Here is a 17966-nt window from a genome sequence, read left to right on the forward strand (position 1 = left end):
GTGTGTGTGTGTGTGTGTGTGTGTGTGTGTGTGTGTGTGTGTGTGTGTGTGTGTGTGTGTGTGTGTGTGTGTGAGTGTGTGTGATAGACAGGGAAACAGAGGTTTGTTCAGTTTATTGTGTTAAGGTCCTGAGTTGGACGAACAGACTTATCAACTACAGGAAGACAGGAAGGAATGGACAGGAAGAGAAACATTAGAGATGAGGGGACAATTAATAAATGACATTAATACTATATAGTAATATGAGATATTCATCTTAATAAATCCACATAAACAGTCAATAACTATTAAAATAAATACTTAATATATGAACTTTTAAATGGTTACTGCTAGTATATGACTAAAATAAATACTTGCTAAACTGTGTTTTCAAGTGTTACATTAACTATATAACTAACAGAATAAATATAAAGTCTGTATGTATTATGAAAAGTATATAGATACAAATTCTGCATTTTTACTCATTACTACAAAGTATATATTAATGCTTCCCAAACTTTTTCACTCATTCCCCCATTTCATCACAAGCACTGTCCATGACACAAACTGTTCACACCCCTCTTGTTGGCATTTTTAAAGCTTATTTTCTGCAATTCTACACATTTTGCCATGTCTTATATGTGTTCATGATTAACTGAGTGACTCAAACATTACAACAAAATCAATGGGCTAAAAACACCTACCTAAATAAATATGGGCTAGTTGATCGGTTATAAATAGCTCTCTAAGGTCTGCAATGACAACATGACAAGAGGAAAACAGCTGATTCACTACTAAATTTCGAAATTGTACTTTTTTTATGCTACTATTACAACTTTCAAGAGTAAATTGAAAGCCTGACTGAGTTCCTTCAAAAAACCAACCCAGTATGCTACGTAATATGGGAAGAAGTGCCAATTCTGAAGGTACCAGATTACGTGTGTACCAGGCGGAATGTGGAAGAGATACCATCTGCAGGGACCACATTTCGTTTGGAGCTGGCGAAATGTGTAACCTATACCAGTTGATAATGTGAGGTGCTGTTTCACCCATTTCAGTGCTCCGTTTTTTAGCCAGGCCCGTTGTTCTGTTGTTAAATTATTAGGTTAAAATAATTTCCTGAATTATTGTAATTTTATTCGTATTTACAGATGGCATACAAGTTTGTTAATGAGGCATATGAAAGTTTACATGTTCCAGAAGGCATTTCTGCCAAAAAACGCATTTTGATTTTTATAAAAAAGTTTAGTTCAAATGGCTCTCCTGTGAAATAGTGACGTGCGACATATGCCTAGTTTCCTGAAATGAGTCAGGTAAGTGCTACACCCCCTGGTGGCATGTATGTGTAATGACGTTAATACTACATTACCAAATTCCTCCCCTCTTAAGATTTCATTATAACATCTTCACAAATAAACCATTTTTTAGGATATACAACATAAGACATTCCCTATGCTCTTCTATTGCGTTAATGAAGTAATTCTGAAATAAAGTTCCTTTAACTGAAACATTATTTTGAACTTGTTATGTACTTTCCTTGTCTGACCATGTGTTCTCGCATACCCCGAGAGCATCTGGTCAGCGGGGTGGTGGCACAGGAATCCTCATCTCTCCCAAGTGGACATTCTCAATTTTTCCCCTAACCCATCTGTCTATCTCCTCATTTGAATTCCATGCTGTCACAGTCACTAGCCCATTTAAGCTTAATATCCTTGTCATCTATCGCCCTCCAGGTTCCCTTGGAGAGTTCATCAATGAGCTTGACGCCTTGATAAGTTCCTTTCCTGAGGATGGCTCACCCCTCACAGTTCTGGGGGATTTCAACCTCCCTACGTCTACATTTGACTCATTTCTCTCTGCCTCCTTCTTTCCACTCCTATCCTCTTTTGACCTCACCCTCTCACCGTCCCCCCCTACTCACAAGGCAGGCAATACGCTTGACCTCATCTTTACTAGATGCTGTTCTTCTACTAATCTCACTGCAACTCCCCTCCATGTCTCCGACCACTACTTTGTATCCTTTTCTCTCTCGCTCTCCTCCAACACTACTCACTCTGCCCCTACACAGATGGTAATGCGCCGTCGCAACCTTCGCTCTTTCTCTCCCGCTACTCTCTCCTCTTCCATCCTATCATCTCTTACCTCTGCTCAATCCTTCTCCCTCCAATCTCCTGATTCTGCCTCCTCAACCCTCCTCTCCTCCCTTTCTGCATCCTTTGACTCTCTATGTCCCCTATCCTCCCGGCCGGCTCGGTCCTCCCCTCCAGCTCCGTGGCTTGATGACTCATTGCGAGCTCACAGAACAGAGCTCCGGGCAGCTGAGCGGAAATGGAAGAAAACTAGACTCCCTGCGGACCTGGCATCTTTTCACTCCCTCCTCTCTACATTTTCTTCATCTGTTTCTGCTGCTAAGGCCACTTTCTACCACGCTAAATTCCAAGCATCTGCCTCTAACCCTAGGGAAGCTCTTTGCCACATTCTCCTCCCTGCTGTATCCTCCCCCCTCCTCCCTCTCTGTGGATGACTTCGTCAACCACTTTGAAAAGAAGGTTGACGACATCCGATCCTCGTTTGTTAAGTCAAATGACACTGCTGGTCCTGCTCACACTGCCCTACCCTATGCTTTGACTTCTTTCTCCGCTCTCTCTCCAGATAAAATCTTGCGACTTGTGAATGCAGGCCACCCAACAACCTGCCCGCTTGACCCTATCCCCTCCTCTCTTCTCCAGACCATCTCCGGTGACCTTCTCCCCTACCTCACCTCGCTGATCAACTCATCCTTGACCGCTGGCTATGTCCCTTCCGTCTTCAAGAGAGCGAGAGTTGCACCCCTTCTCAAAAAACCAACACTCGATCCCTCTGATGTCAACAACTACAGACCAGTATCCCTTCTTTCTTTTCTCTCCAAAACTATTGAGCGTGCCGTCTTTAGCCAACTCTCTTGCTATCTCTCTCAGAATGACCTTCTTGATCCAAACTAATCAGGTTTCAAGACTGGTCATTCAACTGAGACTGCTCTTCTCTGTGTCACGGAGGCTCTCCGCACTGCTAAAGCTAACTCTCTCTCCTCTGCTCTTGTCCTTCTAGACCTGTCTGCTGCCTTTGATACTGTGAACCATCAGATCCTCCTCTCCACCCTCTCCGAGCTGGGCATCTCCGGCGCGGCTCACTCTTGCATTGCGTCCTACCTGACCGGTCGCTCCTACCAAGTGGCGTGGCGAGAAGCTGTCTCCGCACCACGTGCTCTCACCACTGGTGTCCCCCAGGGCTCAGTTCTAGGCCCTCTCCTATTCTCGCTATACACCAAGTCACTTGGCTCTGTCATATCCTCACATGGCCTCTCCTATCATTGCTACGCTGACGACACACAACTAATCTTCTCCTTTCCCCCTTCTGATAACCAGGTGGCGAATCGCATCTCTGCATGTCTGGCAGACATATCAGTATGGATGACGGATCACCACCTCAAGCTGAACCTTGGCAAGACGGAGCTGCTCTTCCTCCCGGGGAAGGACTGCCTGTTCCATGATCTCGCCATCACGGTTGACAACTCCGTTGTGTCCTCCTCCCAGAGTGCGAAGAGCTTTGGCGTGACCCTGGACAACACCCTGTCGTTCTCCGCTAACATCAAGGCGGTGACCCGATCCTGTAGGTTCATGCTCTACAGCATTCGGAGAGTACGACCCTGCCTTACACAGGAAGCGGCACAGGTCCTAATCCAGGCACTTGTCATCTCCCGTCTGGATTACTGCAACTCGCTGTTGGCTGGGCTCCCTGCCTGTGCCATTAAACCCCTACAACTCATCCAGAATGCCGCAGCCCGTCTGGTGTTCAACCTTCCCAAGTTCTCTCACGTCACCCTCCTCCTCCGCACACTCCACTGGCTTCCAGTTGAAGCTCGCATCTGTTACAAGACCATGGTGCTTGCCTATGGAGCTGTGAGGGAAACTGCACCTCCGTACCTTCAGGCTCTGATCAGTCCCTACACCCAAACGAGGGCATTGCGTTCATCCACCTCTGGCCTGCTGGCTCCCCTTCCTCTGCGGAAGCATAGTTCCCGTTCTGCCCAGTCAAAACTGTTCGCTGCTCTGGCACCCCAATGGTGGAACAAGCTGCCTCACGACGCCAGGACAGCGGAGTCACTCACCACCTTCCGGAGACATTTGAAGCCCCACCTCTTTAAGGAATACCTGGGATAGGATAAAGTAAATCCTTCTACCCCTCCCTCACCCACCCCCCAAAAAATAAAAATAAAATAAAAAAAACACATTGTAAAGTGGTTATCCCACTGGCTATTAGGTGAATGCACCAATTTGTAAGTCGCTCTGGATAAGAGCGTCTGCTAAATGACGTAAATGTAAATGTCTACTGATCTAAACAAGTCAGTGTAAACAATAAAAATGACATTTCGCATGTTCACAATCATTTTATTTTATTTTCACATTCTTGGATAACTGTAAGTATTTAACTCTTGAGTCTATTTTACTGTGAGTCTTTTAGTTGCCTTTTAAAAACAATTTACTGTATATCATAGTTATAGTGCCTTGCAAAAGTATTCATCCCCCTTGGCATTTTTTCCTATTTTGTTGCATTACAACTTGTAATTTAAATGGATTTTCTATTTGGATTTTATGTAATGGACATACACAAAATAGTCCAAATTGGTGAAGTGAAATGAAAAAAATAACTGTTTTCAAAAAATTCTCATAAATAAATAACAGAAAAGTGGTGCGAGCATATGTATTCACCCCCGTTGCTTTGAAGCCCCTAAATAAGATCTGGTGCAACCAATTACCTTCAGAAGTCACATAGTTAGTTAACTAAAGTCCACCTCTGTGCATGATCTGTCACATGATCTCAGTATATATACACCTGTTCTGAAAGGCCCCAGAGTCTGCAACACCACTAAGCAAGGGGCACCACCAAGCAAGCGGCACCATGAAGACCAAGGAGCTCTCCAAACAGGTCAGGGACAAAGTTGTGGAAAAGTACAGATCAGGGTTGGGTTATAAAAAAATATCAGAAACTTTGAACATCCCATGGAGCACCATTAAATCCATTATTAAAAAATTGAAAGAATATGGCACCACAACAAACCTGCCAAGAGAGGGCCGCCCACCAAAACTCACGGACCAGGCGAGGAGGTCATTCATCAGAGAGGCAACAAAGAGACCAAAGATAACCCTGAAGGAGCTGCAAAGCTCCACAGCGGAGATTGGAGTATCTGTCCAAAGGACCACTTTAAGCCGTACACTCCACAGAGCTGGGCTTTACGGAAGAGTGGCCAGAAAAAAGCCATTACTTAAAGAAAGAAAATAAGCAAACACATTTGGTGTTCGCCAAAAGGCATGTGGGAGACTCCACAAACATATGGAAGAAGGTACTCTGGTCAGATGAGACTAAAATTGAGCTTTTTGGCCAACAAGGAAAACGCTATGTCTGGCGCAAACCCAACACCTGTCATCACCCCGAGAACACCATCCCCACAGTGAAGCATGGTGGTGGCAGCATCATGCTTTGGGGATGTTTTTCATCGGCAGGGACTGGGAAACTGGTCAGAATTGAAGGAATGATGGATGGCGCTAAATACAGGGAAATTCTTGAGGGAAACCTGTTTCAGTCTTCCAGAGATTTGAGACTGGGATGGAGGTTCACCTTCCAGCAGGACAATGACCCTAAGCATACTGCTAAAGCAACACTCAAGTGGTTTAAGGGGAAACATTTAAATGTCTTGCAATAGTCAAAGCCCAGACCGCAATCCAATTGAGAATCTGTGGTATGAATTAAAGATTGCTGTACACCAGCGGAACCCATCCAATTTGAAGGAGCTGGAGCAGTTTTGCCTTGAAGAATGGGCAAAAATCCCAGTGGCTAGATGTGCCAAGCTTATAGAGACATACCCCAAGACACTTCCAGCTGTAATTGCTGCAAAAGGTGGCTCTACAAAGTATTGACTTTGGGGGGGTGAATAGTCATGCATGCTCAAGTTTTCTGTATTTTTGTCTTATTTCTTGTTTGTTTCACGAATTTTTTTTTTTTGCATCTTCAAAGTGGTAGGCATGTTGTGTAAATCAAATGATACAACCCCCCCCCCCCAAAAAAAATCCATTTTAATTCCAGGTTGTAAGGCAACAAAATAGGAAAAATGCCAAGGGGGGTGAATACTTTTGCAAGCCATTGTATTTTTTAAAATTGTTTTTAAAGTTCATTCTTTTAAGTGGCTTGGAAGCATTGCATGCCTCTGTGAACAATGAACACTAGGGGTAGGGTACATTCTCAACGGTGGAAAGGCCACAAGCTATTTCTGAGTCGAGCTCAGAGTATCTGACTCTGAAACTGGGTTTTGCGCTTGTCGAACTGTTTCCTCTGTTACAGTCTCTGTCTGTGAAACATACACCACAGAAGCACTTGGATAGCTAGAGAACAGTCTGTCCTCTGCCATCACAACTGGTATCTCACTTGCTGTTCCTTCCCATCTGGCAAGAATCTGATCAACATGTCTGCGACCACTTTACCATCTCATATCATTACCTTGTAGGAGACAGGACCAGTCACTAACTCTATGAATCCAGGAATCCATTTTTGCCCATGACTGAAATTTCTGGTAAGCACAGAATCCCCCTCTCCAAAACTTTGGCCCTTAGTACGTTTGTCAAGGTTCTATTTCTGTCTGTTTTGTTTGCGTTCAACTTTCCTTTTCAGGTCTGGATAGAATAGGTCCAGTGTGGAGCGTAGTCCACAACCTAATAACATCTCAACAGGTCCAGTGTGGAGCGTAGTCTACAACCTAATAACATCTCAACAGGTCCAGTGTGGAGCGTAGTCCAAAACCTAACAACATCTCAGCAGGAGAAAGTCCTGTTGTTGATTGAGGTGTTGTTCTGTAGCTGAACAGAACACATTACACTTTTTCTGCTATGCTCCCTTCTACTCTTTTCTTCATAATTTCTTAGAATGTCTGTACTGTGCGTTCCGCCAGTCCATTTGAAGATGGATGATATGGAGCAGATGCACAATACCGTTGTTTCTGAATAATTATTGTGTTTCTGTACTCATGAAACTGGTCGCATTGTCGCTCACCACCATCTCAGGTATCCCTTGGTTACTAAACCTCTGTCATAGGCCATCTATAGTGGTGGTGAATTAAGCAGAACTAACAGGATACACATCCATCCATTTTGAATGTGCATCGATGATTATCAGGAACATTTCCCCCATGAACAGCCATGCGTAATCTTCTCCAAGGTTTCTCTGGAAACTCCCAAGGGTGGAGTGGAGCTGCTGGTGCCTTTCTGTGTTCCTGACACGTGTTACATGTCTTGACTAGATTCTCTATCTCCTCATCTAGTTTTGGCCACCATCAGTAACTCCTAGCCAACGCTTTCATACGCGAGACCCCAGGGTGACTGATGTAGCTGCTGTAGGATAGCCTGGCGTGCTGGAAGTGGAATAATCACTCGTGCTCCCCGTAAAACGCAACCATCCTGTACGATCAACTCTGTTTTCCTGACACTGTATGGTGTGAATTCAGTCCCTTCTGTTTGTTGTGGCCTTCCTCTTACCATCAATATATCAATCAATCAATCAAATTGTATTAATAAAGCCCTTTTTACATCAGCAGATGTCACAAAGTGCTATACAGAAACCCAGCCTAAAACCCCAAACAGCAAGCAATGCAGATGTAGAAGCATGGGGGCTAGGAAAAACTCCCTAGAAAGGCAGAAACCTAGTAAGAAACCTAGGCTCTGCGAGGTGGCCAGTCCCCTTCTGGCTGTGCTGGGTGGAGATTATAACAGTAATGACCATTATGGCCAGATTTTTCTCCAAGATCTTCAAACGTTCATAGATGACCAGCAGGGTCAAATATTAATCACAGTGGTTGTAGAGGCTGCAACAGGTCAGTACATCAGGAGTAAATGTCACTTGGCTTTTCATAGCCGGGCATTTAGAGGTTGAATTGCAGGTGCGGTAGAGAGAGAGAGTTGAAAACAGAAAGTCTGGGACAAGGTAGCACGTCCGGTGAACAGGTCATGGTTCCATAGCCATAGGCAGAAGAGTGGAAACTGGAGCAGCAGCACGACCAGGTGGACTGGGGACAGCAAGGAGTCATCAGGCCAGGTAGTCCTGAGGCATGGTCCTAGGGCTCAGGTCCTCTGGGATGGGAGGGAGAGCGGGAGAGAGAGAGAATTAGAGGGAGCATACTTAAATTCACACAGGACACCGGATAAGACAGGACAATAACACCAGATATAACAGACTGACACTAGCCCCCCGGCACATAGACTATTGCGGCATAGATACTGGAGGCTGAGACAGACGGGGTGTCGGGAGACACTGTGGCCCTGTCCGACGATACCCCCTGGACAGGGCCAACCAGGCAGGATATAACCCCACCCACAATTGCCAAACCACAGCCCCCACACCACCAGAGGGATTTACATTTTTACATTTTAGTAATTTAACAGACGCTCTTATCCAGAGCGACTTACAGTTAAGTGAGTGCATACATTTTCATACTGGCCCCCCGTGGGAATCGAACCCACAACCCTGGCGTTGCAGGCGCCATGCTCTACCAACTGAGCTACATGGGATATCAACAGACCACCAACCTACTACCCTGAGACAAGGCTGAGTATAGCCCACGAAGGTCTCCTCCACTGCACAAGCCTGAGGGGGTGACAAACCGGACAGGAAGATCACGTCAGTGATTCAACCCACTCAAGTGATGCACCCCTCCTAGGAACGGCATGGAAAGCACCAGTAAGCCAGTGACCCAGCCCCCGTAATAGGGTCAGAGGCAGAGAATCCCAATGGAGAGACAGGAACCGGCCAGGCAGACACAGCAAGGGCGGCTTGTCGCTCCAGTGCCTTTCCGTTCACCTTCGCACCCCTGGGCCATACTACACTCAATCATAGGACCTACTGTGGAGATGAGTCTTCAGTAAAGACTTAAAGGTCGAGACCGAGTCTGTGTCTCTCACATGGATAGGCAGACCATCCCATAAAAATGGAGCTCTATAGGAGAAAGCCCTGCCTCCAGCTGTTTGCTTAGAAATTCTAGGGACAATAAGGAGGCCTGCGTCTTGTGACCGTAGCGTACGTGTAGGTATGTACAGCAGGACCAAATTGGAGAGATAGGTAGGAGCAAGCAGACTAAATAGCCTTGGTTTCTCAAATGACTGACTCGCCTGGTTCACCAACTACTTCTCAGATAGAGTTCAATGTGTCAAATCGGAGGGCCTGTTGTCTGGACCTATGGCAGTCTCTATGGGGGTGCCACAGGGTTCAATTCTTGGGCCGACTCTTTTCTCTGTGTATAACAATGATGTCGCTCTTGCTGCTGGTGACTCTCAGATCCACCTCTAAGCAGACGACACCATTTTGTATACATCTGGCCCTTCATTGGACACTGTGTTAACAAACCTCCAAACGAGCTTCAATGACATACAACACTCCTTCAGTAGCCTCCAACTGCTCTTAAACACTAGTAAAACTAAATGCATGCTCTTCAATCGAACGCTGCTGGCACCCGCCCACCCGATTAGAATCACTACTCTCAACGGGTCTGACCTAGAGTATGTGGACAACTACAAATACCTAGGTGTCTGGTTAGACTGTAAACTCTCCTTCCAGACTCACATTAAGAATCTCCAATCCAAAGTTAAATCTAGAATCGGCTTCCTATTTCGCAACAAAGCCTCCTTCACTCATGCTGCCAAACATGCCCTCGTAAAACTGACTATCCTACCGATCCTTGACTTCGGCGATGTCATTTACAAAATAGCCTCCAACACTCTACTCAGCAAATTGGATGTAGTCTATCACAGTGCCATCCGTTTTGTCTCCAAAGCCCCATACACTACCCAACACTGTGACCTGTACGCTCTTGTTGGCTGGTCCTCACTACATGTTCGTCGTCAAACCCACTGGCTCCAGGCCATCTATAAATCACTGCTAGGCAAATCCCCGCCTTATCTTAGCTCATTGGTCACCATAGCAGCACCCACCCGTAGTCTGCGCTCCAGCAGGTATATCTCACTGGTCATCCCCAAAGCCAACACCTCCTTTGGCCGCCATTCCTTCCAGTTCTCTGCTGCCAATGACTGGAACGAATTGCAAATATCTCTGAAGCTGGAGACTCTTATCTCCCTCACTAACTTTAAGCATCAGTTGTCAGAGCACCTTACCGATCACTGCACCTGTACACAGCCCATCTGAAATTAGCCCACCCAACTACCTCATCCCTATATTGTTATTTATTTTGCTCTTTTGCACCCCAGTATCTCTATTTGCACATAATCTCTTGCACATCTAGCATTCCAGTGTTAATACTAATTGTAATTATTTTACACTATAGCCTATTTATTGCCTTACCTCCATAACTTGCTACATTTGCACACACTGTATATATATTTTCTGTTGTATTTTTTGACTTTATGTTTTTTTACCCCATATGTAACTCTGTGTTGTTGTTTTTATCGCACTGCTTTGCTTTATCTTGGCCAGGTCGCAGTTGTAAATGAGAACTTGTTCTCAACTGGCTTACCTGGTTAAATAAAGGTGAAATAAAAATAAATAAATAAAGCCCATGTAATGCTTTGTAGGTTAGCAGTAAAACCTTGAAATCAGCCCTAGCCTTAACAGGCTAGCACTGGAGTAATATGATCAATTTTATGGTTCTAGTCAAGATTCTAGGAAGTTTATTTAGTGCTTTATCCAGGTTGCCGGAGAGTAGAGCATTGCAGTAGTCTAATCTAGAAGTGACAAAAACATGGATGAGCTTTTCTGCATCATTTTTGGACAAAACTTTTCTGATTTTTGCAAAGTTACGAAGATGGAAAAAAGCTGTCCTTGAAATATTCCAGCTCCGGTCAGACAGCACCCCTCCAGCTAGGATGGAGTCCGTCACTCCTCAGCAGGCCAGGCTTGGTGCTGTTTGTGGGTGAGTCCCAGAAAGAGGGCCGATTATCTACAAATTCTATCTTTTGGGAGGGGCAGAAAACAGTTCTCAACCAGCGATTGAGTTGTGAGACTCTGCTGTAGAGCTCATCATTCGCCCTAACTGGAAGGGGGCCAGAGACAATTACTCGATGCCGACACATCTTTCTAGCTAATTTACACGCTGAAGCTATGTTGCTCTTGTCCAGGTGGGAAAGGGCAGTGTGGAGTGCATTAGAGATTGCATCATCTGTGGATCTGTTGGGGCGGTATGCAAATTGGAGTGGGTCTGGGACAATGGTGTTGATGTGAGCCATGACCAGCCTTTCAAATCACTTCATGGCTACAGACGTGAGTGCTACGGGTTGGTAGTCATTTAGGAAGGTTATCTTAGTGTTCTTGGGCACAGGGACTATGGTGGTCTGCTTGAAACATGTTGGTATTACAGACTCAGTCAGGGACATGTTAAAAATGTCAGTGAAGACACTTGCCAGTTGGTCAGCACATGCTCGGAGTACACATCCTGATAATCTGTCTGTGAATGTTGACCTGCTTAAAAGTCTTACTCACATCGGCTACAGAGAGCTTGATCATATAGTCATCCGGAACAGCTGATGCTCTCATGCACACTTCAGTGTTGCTTGCCTCGAAGCGAGCATAGGAGTGATTTAGCTCGTCTGGTAGGCTTGTGTCATTGGGCAGCTCGCGGCTGTGCTTCCCTTTGTAGTCTGTAATAGTTTTCAATCCCTGCCACATTCGACGAGCGTCAGAGCCGGTGTAGTACGATTCAATCTTAGTCCTGTATTGATGCTTTGTCTGTTTGATGGTTCGTCGGAGGGCATAGCGGAATTTCTTGTAAGTGTCCGGGTTAGAGTCCCGCTCCTTGAAAGCGGCAGCTCTACCCTTTAGCTCAGTGCAGATGTTGCCTGTAATCCATGGCTTCTGGTTGGGGTATGTACGTACGGTCACTGTGGGGATGACGTCATCGATGCACTCATTGATGAAGCCCGTGACTGATGTGGTGTACTCCTCAATGCTATCTGAAGAATCCCGGAACCTATTCCAGTCTGTGCTAGCAAAACAGTCCTGTAGCTTAGGATCTGCGTCATCTGACCACTTCCTTATTAACTGAGTCACTGGTGCTTCCTGCTTAGTTTTTGCATATAAGCAGGAATCAGGAGGCTAGAGTTATGGTCAGATTTGCCAAATGGAGGGCGAGGGAGAGCTTTGTACGCATCTCTGTGTCTAGAGTTTTTTTCCCTCTGGTTGCACATTTAACATGCTGTTAGAAATGAGGTAGAATGGATTTAAGTTTCCCTGCATTAAAGTCCCCGGCCACTAGGAGCGCTGCCTCTGGATGAGCGTTTTCCTGTTTACTTATGGCCTTATACAGCTCATTGAGTGCAATCTTAGTGCCTGCATTGGTTTGTGGTGGTAAATAGACAGCTATGAAAAATATAGATGAAAACTTTCTTGGTAAATAGTGTGGTCTACAGCTTATCATGAGATACTCTACCTCAGGCGAGCAAAACCTTGAGACTTCCTTAGTATTAGATTTTATGCACCAGCTGTTGTTTACAAATATACAGTGGGGAAAAAAAGTATTTAGTCAGCCACCAATTGTGCAAGTTCTCACACTTAAAAAAGATGAGAGAGGCCTGTAATTTTCATCATAGGTACACATCAACTATGACAGACAAATTGAGAAAAAAATCCTGAAAATCACATTGTAGGATTTTTTAAATGAATTTATTTGCAAATGATGGTGGAAAAGAAGTATTTGGTCACCTACAAACAAGCAAGATTTCTGGCTCTCACAGACCTGTAACTTCTTCTTTAAGAGGCTCCTCTGTCCTCCACTCGTTACCTGTATTAATGGCACCTGTTTGAACTTGTTATCAGTATAAAAGACACCTGTCCACAACCTCAAACAGTCACACTCCAAACTCCACTATGGCCAAGACCAAAGAGCTGTCAAAGGACACCAGAAACAAAATTGTAGACCTGCACCAGGCTGGGAAGACTGAATCTGCAATAGGTAAGCAGCTTGGTTTGAAGAAATCAACTGTGGGAGCAATTATTAGGAAATGGAAGACATACAAGACCACTGATAATCTCCCTCGATCTGGGGCTCCACGCAAGTTCTCACCCCGTGGGGTCAAAATGATCACAAGAATGGTGAGCAAAAATCCCAGAACCACACAGGGGGACCTAGTGAATGACCTGCAGAGAGCTGGGACCAAAGTAACAAAGCCTACCATCAGTAACACACTACGCCGCCAGGGACTCAAATCCTGCAGTGCCAGACGTGTCCCCCTGCTTAAGCCAGTACATGTCCAGGCCCATCTGAAGTTTTCTAGAGTGCATTTGGATGATCCAGAAGAGGATTGGGAGAATGTCATATGGTCAGATGAAACCAAAATAGAACTTTTAGGTAAAAACTCAACTCGTCGTGTTTGGAGGACAAAGAATGCTGAGTTGCACCATACCTACTGTGAAGCATGGGGGTGGGAAACATCATGCTTTGGGGCTGTTTTTCTGCAAAGGGACCAGGACGACTGATCCGTGTAAAGGAAAGAATGAATGGGGCCATGTATCGTGAGATTTTGAGTGAAAACCTCCTTCCATCAGCAAGGGCATTGAAGATGAAACGTGGCTGGGTCTTTCAGCATGACAATGATCCCAAACACACCGCCCGGGCAACGAAGGAGAGGCTTCGTAAGAAGCATTTCAAGGTCCTGGATTGGCCTAGCCAGTCTCCAGATCTCAACCCCATAGAAAATCTTTGGAGGGAGTTGAAAGTCTGTGTTGCTCAGCGACAGACCCAAAACATCACTGCTCTAGAGGAGATCTGCATGGAGGAATGGGCCAAAATACCAGCAACAGTGTGTGAAAACCTTGTGAAGACTTACAGAAAACGTTTGACCTGTGTCATTGCCAACAAAGGGTATATAACAAAGTATTGAGAAAATGTTGTTTTTGACCAAATACTTATTTTCCACCATAATTTGCAAATAAATTCATTAAAAAATCCTACTATGTGATTTTCTGGAATTTTATTTCTCATTTTGTCTGTCATAGTTGACATGTACCTATGATGAAAATTACAGGCCTCTCTCATCTTTTAAGTGGGAGAACTTGCACAATTGGTGGCTGACTAAATACTTTTTTTCCCCACTGTACACAGACCGCCACCCCTTGTCTCACCGGAGTCAGCCGTTCTATCCTGCCAATCTAGCGTATATCCCGCCAGCTGTATGTTATCCATGTCGTCGTTCAGCCACGACTCGGTGAAACATAAGATATTACAGTTTTTAATGTCCCGTTGGTAGGATAACCGTAATCTTAGGTTGTCTAATTTATTTTAAAATGATTGAACATTGGCTAATAGGATTGATGGAAGAGGCAGTTTATCCTTACAAGGCACCCCGACCTACGTCCACGATATCTCCATCTCTTTCTCATGAGAATGACAGGGATTTGGGCCTTGTCGGTGTCTGTAGGATATCCTTCGCGTCCGACTCGTTGAAGAAAAGATCTTTGTCCAATACGAGGTGAGTAATCGCTGTCCTGATATCCAGAAGCTCTTTTTGGTCATAAGAGATGGTGGCAGAAACATTATGTACAGAATAAATTACAAATAACGCAAAAAAACACACATAATAGTACAATTGGCTAGAGGACTGTAAAACGGCTGCCATCTTCTTCTGCGCTATTGTTTCATCCTAACATCGTTGGTGCCGACGTGGATAACAATATCCCTATACTCTCTACACTCGCCAGTTTTTGTCTTAGCCAGGGGATTTATACTACTATCAGTACTTACTGGTGGCACAGACGCTGTTTCATCCTTTCCTACACTTACATTGCCCTTGCCTAACGATTGCGTCTGAAGCTGTGCTTGCAGCACGGCTATCCTCACCATAAGGCGATAGTTCTCCTGTATATTATGAGTACAGTGACTGCAATTAGATGGCATAGTGTTAATGTTACTACTTAGCTTCTGCTGCTGGAGGTCCCGTAGAACCACGTTCAGATAAAGCGTCCAGGGTAAAAAAAGTTGAATGAAAAAAGTAGAGCTTTTAAATATAACAATAACTAAGACGTTGGTAAAATGTGTTAAATGAAGATAGATTAAACGGTTTAAAAAAAGTAAAAACCGTCAAGTTTGGCAGGTAGCCAAGCAGCAACAAACAGCGTAGCAGGGAGACAAGTGACGCGCTCAAAACGGAAGTGAGTGTGATGAGGTGATGTTGAAGGAGTCAGGCGCAGGCGAGTAAATCACAGAATAACAGGCTTTATTCCGCAAATACAGAGTTACGCAGTAATGCGTCAAAAAACACTCCAGTGCGCAAAACAGGCGCACTGGAAAATACAAGGCACACAGGGAAATATTCTGGCGATACAAAATACACGGAGCTCCACCGAGCTTCACTTTCCTCTACAAATAACAATCACACACAAAGACAAGAGGGCAGAGGGAACACTTATACAGGTACTGATGCGGGGATATGAACCAGGTGTGAGTAATAAACAAGACAAAACAAATGGAATGATTAGATGAGGAGCGGCAGTGGCTAGAAGGCCGGTGACGACAAACGCCGAAGCCTGCCCGAACAAGGAGAGGAGGCAGCCTCGGAGGAAGTCGGGACAGTACCCTCCCCTTGGCGCGCAGCTCCAGCAGCGCGCCGACACCGGCCTCGGGACGGCCAGGAGGACGCGGAGCAGGGCGAGCCGGAAGGTGACGGTGGAAATCCGGCAACAGGGAGGGATCAAGGATATCCCTCACCAGGACCCAGCACCGCTCCTCCGGACCATACCCTTCCCACTCCATGAGGTACTGAAGGCCCCCCACCCGACGCCTCGAATCCAGGATGGAACGGACAGAGTACGCTGGGGCCCCCTCGATGTCCAGAGAGGGCGGAGGGACCTCCCGCACCTCAGACTCCTGGAGCGGACCAGCCTCCACCGGCCTGAGGAGAGACACATGGAACGAGGGGTTAATGCGGTAATCAAGAGGGAGTAGTAACCTATAAGTAACCTTGTTTATTCTCCGCAGGACTTTGAACGGCCCCACAAACCGCAGGCTCAGCGTCCGGCAGGGCAGGCGGAGGGGCAGATTCCGGGTCGAGAGCTAGACCCTATCACCCGGTACAAATTCCGGGGCCTCACTGCGGTGGCGGTCAGCATTGGCCATCTGGCAACGCACGGCGCGTTGGAGGTGGACTTGAGAAGCGTTCCACGTCTCCTCCACATGCCAAAACCAGTCATCCACCGCAGGAGCCTCGGTCTGGCTCTGATGCCACGGTGCCAGAACCGGCTAATAACCTAAAACACATTGAAATGGCGTTAGGTTAGTGGAGGAGTGGCGGAGAGAGTTCTGGGCATATTCGGCCCATGGCAAGAACACCGACCACTCCCCTGGCCGGTCCTGGCAGTAGGACCACAGGAACCTACCCACATCCTGATTCACCCGTACAACACAAAACACACATACATACACACACACTTTTACACGCATCATTTGCTGCTGCTACTCTGTTCTTTATTTTACTCTTATTATTATCTATCCTGATGCCTAGTCACTTTACCCTGCCTTCATATACATATCTACCTCAAATACCTCGTACCTCTGCAAATTGATCTGGTACTCTTGTGTATTTTATTTTATTCCTCTTGTGTTACTATTTTATTAGGTTTTATTTTAATTTTTAATTTTTTAATTTTTAAACACTGTATCGTTGGGAAGGGCTCGTAAGCAAACATTTCACGGTAAAGTCTACACCAGTTTTATTCAGCACACTTTTAAAATTGATTTAATTTGATTTAATTTGAAGGCACTATCCCCCAGGCTAGAGTCAGAGGATCGAAGGCATTGGGTGGGGGTGTAGATGTGTAACATGTCGTAGAGATAGGAAGGAGCCAAGCCATGCCGCGATCTGCAGGTGAGGAGAAGGATTTTGAAGTTGATCCGATATTTGATTGGAAGCCAGTGGAGGTTATATACTTAAGCTTGTTGACGGAGCTGTCGGGGAATCCATACATGAGAGCATTACAATATTCCAGCCGTGAGGTAATGAAGGCATGTATAAGGGTTTTAAACCGCTGAGTCGTTTAGGGAGGGGCGGAGTCTGCCGATGTTCTAGAGATTGAAGAAGACAGATTTAGTAATTTTAATGATGACCCCAGATTCTTCACCTGCACCTGCACCATGGTCCACCCCATCTGTCTGTATGTTGACTGCACTTCAGCCATGTGGCTTTGTAGCTCTTCTAGTTTCCCCATGGAGAACACTGTTTAATCCCTGGTAAACCTCTGGCGAGAGTTCAGAAGGGTAGCTTTAAGGATAGATGTTTAAATGTATTGAATTGTGTGAGAGGTGATTTTTACACAACCACTTTAGTCAATGTAGCAACCTTCAACATTTACTTAATGAGCAAATCAAAAAATGCACAAGGCTTGGTTTCCTGGATTGAAGAAGTGGCTTGTGAAAGTATTCACCCCCCTTGGCATATTTTGTTGCCCTACAACCTGGAATTAAAATGGATTTTTTAGGAATGGTATGTATCATTTGATTTACACAACATGCCTACCACTTTGAAGATGCAAAATATTTTTTATTGCGAAACAAACAATAAATAAGAGAAAAAAACATAAAACTGGAGCGTGCATAACTATTCAATGATGAGAGGTGTTGGGTTTGCGCCAGACATTTTCCTTGATGGCCAAAAAGCTCAATTTTAGTCTCATCTGACCAGAATACCTACTTCCATATGTTTGGGGAATCTCCCACATGCCTTTTGTCGAACACCAAACTTGTTTGCTTACTTTTTTCTTTAAGCAATGGCTTTTTTCTGGCCACTCTTCCGTAAAGCCCAGCTCTGTGGAGTGTACGGCTTAAAGTGGTCCTATGGACAGATACTCCAATCTCCGCTGTGGAGCTTTGCAGCTCCTTCAGGGTTATCTTTGGTCTCTTTGTTGCCTCTCTGATTAATGCCCTCCTTGCCTGGTCTGTGAGTTTTGGTGGGCGGCCCTCTCTTGGCAGGTTT

This window comes from Coregonus clupeaformis, chromosome 27, assembly GCF_020615455.1.
Source record: "Coregonus clupeaformis isolate EN_2021a chromosome 27, ASM2061545v1, whole genome shotgun sequence".
NCBI lineage: Eukaryota > Metazoa > Chordata > Actinopteri > Salmoniformes > Salmonidae > Coregonus > Coregonus clupeaformis.